This window comes from Petaurus breviceps, unplaced genomic scaffold (genome assembly GCF_028583685.1).
Source record: "Petaurus breviceps papuanus isolate PSGF00001 unplaced genomic scaffold, PetGlider_PUasm1.0 90556, whole genome shotgun sequence".
NCBI lineage: Eukaryota > Metazoa > Chordata > Mammalia > Diprotodontia > Petauridae > Petaurus > Petaurus breviceps.
Genome location: NW_027187273.1, coordinates 4,985,366 through 4,991,559, shown reverse-complemented (window position 1 = coordinate 4,991,559; position 6,194 = coordinate 4,985,366). Strand labels below are relative to the sequence as shown.

General features: G+C 37.7%; 1 protein-coding gene across 4 annotated transcripts in view; it reads left to right on the top strand.

The window, feature by feature from the left end:
- PXYLP1 (2-phosphoxylose phosphatase 1) overlaps window positions 1-6,194 on the top strand; it is a 55,974-nt gene that overhangs the window by 27,324 nt on the left and 22,456 nt on the right. For 2 of the 4 annotated variants that reach the window (XM_069063367.1, XM_069063369.1), the window contains one exon: window positions 2,988-3,126. The exons of the other annotated variants lie outside the window; for them this stretch is intronic. The gene's annotated coding sequence lies outside the window, so the exon portion shown is untranslated. The remainder of the gene's footprint in view (window positions 1-2,987; window positions 3,127-6,194) is intronic. 4 annotated transcript variants of the gene reach the window in all.

The following is a 6,194-nucleotide window of genomic DNA, read 5'->3' as shown; positions in this document are numbered from 1 at the left end:
TGTGTGTGTGTGTGTGTGTGTGTGTGTGTGTGTGTGTGTGTGTGTGTGTTAAGTGTCTGAGGCTGGATCCGAACCCAAATCCTCCTGACTCCAGGGCCGGCACTCTATTCACTGCGCCACCTAGATGCCCCAATAATTAGTTAATTAACAAGCAGTAGTGCTGGGGATACAAAGACAAAATGGAAACAATCCGTGCTTTCAAGGACCTTGCATTTTTTTGAGAATAACTTTTCTCCTTTGAAGTTTTGGCAATAATATAACAGCCTCTCACCTCATCCTTGTTGTGGTCAGGCAACAAGCATTTATTAAGCCTTTATTGTTTGCTAGACACTACAGTGATAAGAGCTTGGGATACAATTACAATAAACCAAACAATCCCTCTTCTCAAGGAGGTTACATCTCAACAGGGCACCTCTGGGTCACTATCCGAACTTCTTTAATATTAGTTAGGATTACATTCCTGGTTTTCTTCACCTAATTCCCTGCCATCATCCTCAGAGATTTCAGGATTCCTATTGATAACCTTTATAATAAAACACTGTCCCCAGAATCTCAAAATCACAGAATTTGAGAGTTGGAAGGAAACTCAGCAACCATCTACCCCAACTTGTACTTGAAAGGAATCCTGATTAGAGTGTATCTGACAAGTAGTCATCCAGCCTCTGCTTGAAGAACTTCAAAGAGATGGAAACCACCATCTCTTGAAGAAAACCATTCCATTTTGGGAGGACTCTTAATTGTAAGGAAATTTTTCCGGACACTATCCCTAAATTCTCCTCTTTGCATCTTCTGCCTATCTTTTCCTCTTTGAAAATGACAAATATTTGAAAATATCTACCATGTGTTTCTTGCCTTCTCCACTCCTGCTTTGGAGCACCTGTTTTATTAGCAAATTAGTCCTCTCCCCACCTCAAGTCTTCTTTTTCCAAGCTAATCATGCCCAATTCCTTCAATCAATCCTCATATGATATGAACTCAAGGCTTCAGACTGAACATAATATTTTAGATGGCGTCTTACAGCATTTTTTTTTTGTCATTTCTGTATGGATGATTTCCAAATCTGTAACTGCAGCCCTGTCCACTGTCCTGTCTCTGAAACTCTGACTTGCATTTCCAATTGCTTATAGGACAGATTAGTCTGGGTAGAACCATTTCAGAAGTCAATAAAGACATGAGGGAAAGGAAGGATCTTTGGGGTAACTTAATAAGCCACATGATCCAGGACCACATGGGATTCAGAGAGGAGGGGAACCAGGTATGCTAGTTTAGGATAGCTGTTGGAGAAACTAACTTAACTACAGAGCACAAAATTATCCATAACAATTGGCTAGCAAATTTTCTTCAGTTAAAGTAACCAGCACAGAGGATATGGTAGGAGAGAATTTCCAACTACCTGAGTCATTGAGAGCTTTAGAAGAAGGTTCTATATTTATGTAGGAGGTTTAGAGTCATATAGATCCAGGAGGTATTAGGCAGGGACATTATTTGAACAGACTCCATAGCCAATGAAACTGAGGGGCAAGGAGGTGGCTGAAGGCTTAAAACCCAGGTGAAGATGCTGTAAGGCCCATAGAAAGAAATGATTGTGCCACAAAGCAGGGGTCCTTACACCAGGAGGAAGTGGATTCCAAAAGTAGTTGTTAAACTACCTTGTTTAGACTACCTGCCTGGACTGCCCTAGAACTTGATCTAGCATCTATTTCTGATATTTCTGACTGAATTCTTAGATGGAACATTAAAGAAAGGAGTTAGACAAGAAAGAGGTGACTAAGAAGATGGAAGGCTCCTGTATATTTGTGTTAGGACTAGGTTTAACTTGGGACCTTTACATTTTCTTCCCCTTTTGTTATTTTAAACTATTTTCTTTTTCCTGGTAGTACTAACTTGTACAACTGTTAGAATAGCAGAGTTTCCTTGTCATTTTTAGGCAGAAGACTAGGAGAGCAAAAAATTTCCATTCTTCCTTGAAGGCAATGAATGACAGTCAGTCAGTAAACATGTATTAAGTGCTTACTCTGCTAGGCACCATGAGGAAGAATGAAGGCCATCAGGAGAGTTGACGACAGTAAGGAACCAGGAAATAAGTGAGTAAGCCCAGCCCTGGCAGGTCAGCTATGGTGTCATATGTTTGGAAACCGGAGTCTGTCTAGACATGTAATTTACAGCTTAAAAAGGTAAATGTGCTAAGTCTTTGGATTTGGAATTGAAAATTAATTGTAGAGAATACTTAAAAAAGATTTCTGAATTTTGACTTTTTCTAATTTATTTCATAATAGATTTTTAGTTCCCTATTAGCTAGCTGAAATGTTTTGTCCTTCATTTGTTGGGTTCGTTGTTGCCATGGCTCTGGAGCTGAATGCAAATAAGCTGAACTGAAAAAAGCAATACTATCAGATCTTCAGGTTGTTAACTTGTGTGCGTTTATGTGGAACTGTGATTTCTCTGGTAAAGAGAAGACTCCAGTGCAAATCAACACTTCTGCAGTTTATAGTCTTGGAGAGTTGCTTGGGGCAGTAGTAGTTGCCCAGGGTCACACAGCCCTTGTATATCACAGGTGGGACTTGAGCCTGTATCTTTATGACTAAAGGATAGAACTTTCTATCCACTATACTTTTTTGTTTTTCAAAATAATAAAAATAAATATTCAAAACAATTGACCACATGAAATCAGCTTAGACATGATAGGTGTTTATTAAATATTTTAAAATGAAAATTCTCAATTACCATATTTTCAAGTATTTTAATCAGATTTTTTTAAAATGGTATACCCTGATCATTCATTACCACGCTTCTTCTTCATTGTTGTATGAAACATTGAGTGAAATATGCTAAAGGTCATGATTTCAGTCCCCGTGCTTACAGTTTTGGTGTGATCCTTGACTCCTTACTCTCACCCTACATGACCACTCACTTCCCACATCTTGCCATTTCTGCCTTCACAGCATCTCTCTCAAAAAGATCATGTATCCCCTTCTTTCTTCTCACAGAACCACCACCTTAGTTTGGTCCCTCATCACTTCTCATCTGGACTCCTGCAGTGGCCACCTAATTTGTCTCCCTGATTCAAGTCTCTGCACCTCAATCCATCTTCCACACAGCTGCCAAAATGATTTTCCTGAAGTTCAGGTCTGTCACTCTCCTAATAAATAAACTCCAGTGGCTCCCGGTCACTTGTAGGCTCAAATATAAACTCCTCTGTTTAGTATTTAAAACTATAGACAACCTAGCCCCAATTTACCTTTCCTGATTTATTTCACATTACTTCTTTTGAGACATGATGGTTTAGCCATACTGTTCTTACTGTCCCTCATATGAGATACTCCATCTCCCATCTTCATTCATGCCTGTGCATTGACTATTCCCTGTGCCTGGAAGATAATCTCTCCTCACTTTCACATTTTAGAATTCCTAATTTCCCTCAAGGCTCAGCTTGAGAGCTTCTTCAAGAGGCCTTTTCCTGTTTCCCTCTTCCTCAAATTGCCTTGTATCTATTTTGGATACACATGTTTTTGTCCTTGCTAGAATGTAAACTCCTTGAGGGCAGGGACTATTTTAGTTTTGTCTTTGTATTTCCATTGCATGATATATTGCCTGGTCTGTAGTAGATTTTTAATAGTACTTTTTTTTGATTCATTGATTGATATCTGGGAATTCTTAGTGATTTATCTTTAAGATAAATAAATAAATGCTTATTCTTGTTCCAAAACCAGTGATGGTTAGATCACTAATAAATGATTATGATTTCCTTTTTTTAAAAGTTTGTGTATTAGAAGTATATTGTGTATTATTTGTTTTAATGTGAAGCTAGGAAACTTGTTTACAGATTATAGGGCATACTTAGAATGGGTTTGACTTGCTTTTTGGAAGGAGCAGATTACTCTGGGGATATGAAACTAGGGGCTTCTTTTGAGGGAATAATGACAGAAATGGAAACATAAAAACTGATTTATAGAGGTAGTTTTTATACATTGTAGAAAAATATTTAACTCCACTTGGAGTGCTGAGAGTCCAAATTATTTGCAGCTGATCAGTAGGATTAGTTGTACTTATAAATTCCAGTGAAAACCTGAATGATTGACAAAGAACCCAGCAATTTAAGTAGGCTGAGAGCCTGGTGATGATTGTTTCCGTATGTTTCCTGTGCAGAGGAAGGGAGAATATTCTAGGACAAAAACTGGAAAAAAAAAATAGTGAAAAAAGAGGCTGAGTCAGCCCCCTGCATTGCTGCTGTAGAGGAAACTAGTAATTGTAGTGCTAGTTTAATATACTGAAGTAACTTAGGTATACTGTCACAACCTGAAAGGCAGCCAGAGGAGTGAAGGAGAACAGCAACTCTTCAGTATGTGGAAATGGAACAGCTCATTCGGTTGCAACAGCTTGGAGAGAATTGACCAACATTATTTAGAGAAAGACTGGACTTAGAGTTATAGACCCTCCTGACATTCCAGAGAGTAAAATAGGAATAGCACGTGTCTCTAAGAGTGTTTTTTTTTTAAGATAATAATACAAATTTGAGAAATTATAAACTAAAATTAATCTTTTTCAAACCACTTCTTTCTCTTTTCTAGTTCAGTTAAACTGACCAGCCACAAAACTTTGCAATCACCTTTGATTCCTCCCTCCCACTAAATGCAATAATTTGTTCTGTTCTGTATATTCTACAACACTAATAACCTATATTTATACAGAACTTTAGGTTTGTAAAGTCTTTTTCTTGTGACCCTTTGAGATAGGTTGACTCAGTAGGTGAGTGAATTGTCTGGGGCCATATGTACAGTATCATAGAGGGTAGTTGAATCTAAGTTGAATTCCACGCCCAGTACTTTTTCATCTGTGCCACCCTGTTTACAATACGTATGACATCCTTTTTACTGTTCCTACAATCACCCCCCTAATTCAGATCAACACCTTTCTTTATTGTTGCAATAGCCACCTCTTTCTCAGTCTAGATTAGTCTGCTGCCAGATTAATTTCCCTAAACCATAGCATCAATCATGATATTTCCAGATTTGAATTAGTGGGTCTTGATTGTCCATATTGGGCATTACAGAAAGACCATATTATCTGCTTAGCATTCTTTGATCTTTCCCAGATGTCATGTCAGCAAGCATTTCTTAAACTCTTACTATATATTATATATATAATAAATGTATATAATAGATATGTTATATAAGTATGTACACACACACACATATATATATATATCACTATGTGTGATAATGAGAAATAAAAATTTGAATACCTGATATTATTTTTTCAATTCAGCTTTACTAAGCTATTACTATGCCATTGGGCTACCAAAGAGGTAAAAATAACCACTGCCTTTAAGGAGTTCATATTCTAATTAGGGAGACAACTTGCAAACAACTATATACACATAATATATTTAGATGGTAAATTATAAATAATTTCAGAGGAAAAGTAGCAGTGGAGGTTAGTGGGACCAGGAAAAGATTCTTGTAGAAGGTGGGATTTGAGCCAAGTCTTGAAGAAAGCTAAAGCAGCGAGGCAGAGATGAGAAATAACATTTTGATTTACTGCCAGCAAAGTGGTACAGTGTCCTGTGTGAGGAGTAGCAAGACAGCCAGCATCTGGATTGGAGAGTAAATGGAGGGGAGTAAAATGTAAGAAGCTAGCTGGCTCAGTGGATAGAGCACTGGGCCTGGAGTCTGGAAGACCTGAGTTTGAATATAGCCCCAGACATTAGCTGTATGATCTTGGGCAAATTACTTAACCCTGTTTGCCTTAGTTTCCTCATCTGTAAAATGAGTTGGAAAAGGAAACGGCAAACCGCTCTAGTACCTATTCCAGGAAAACCTCAAATGGGATCATGAAGTGTTTGACAGGACTGAACATACCATTTGCCATATTTTTCCTTTACTATAGTTATTTAGCATCTTGTATTGCAATTCCCATAATAAATACCTGTGCTTTCTCTTGGACTTTGAAAAGATAAACTAACATGAAGCAGAATGGACCTGATTATAAGGAGGGCTCGTGTACAGTCTCCTTTCTTTTTCATTTTGGTCATGGTGGTGTAACTATAAAATGAGACCAGTTTTCTTAATGTAGATCTGGAAAATGGCCTGTGAAGGTAATTTCAAAATAGGAATTCCAAAAATGTTTTGAAAATGGCACCATTGTTGGAATAAGTTTTTAGTCTTGTAAGTTTCTGAAGGAGCAAACACATGGGC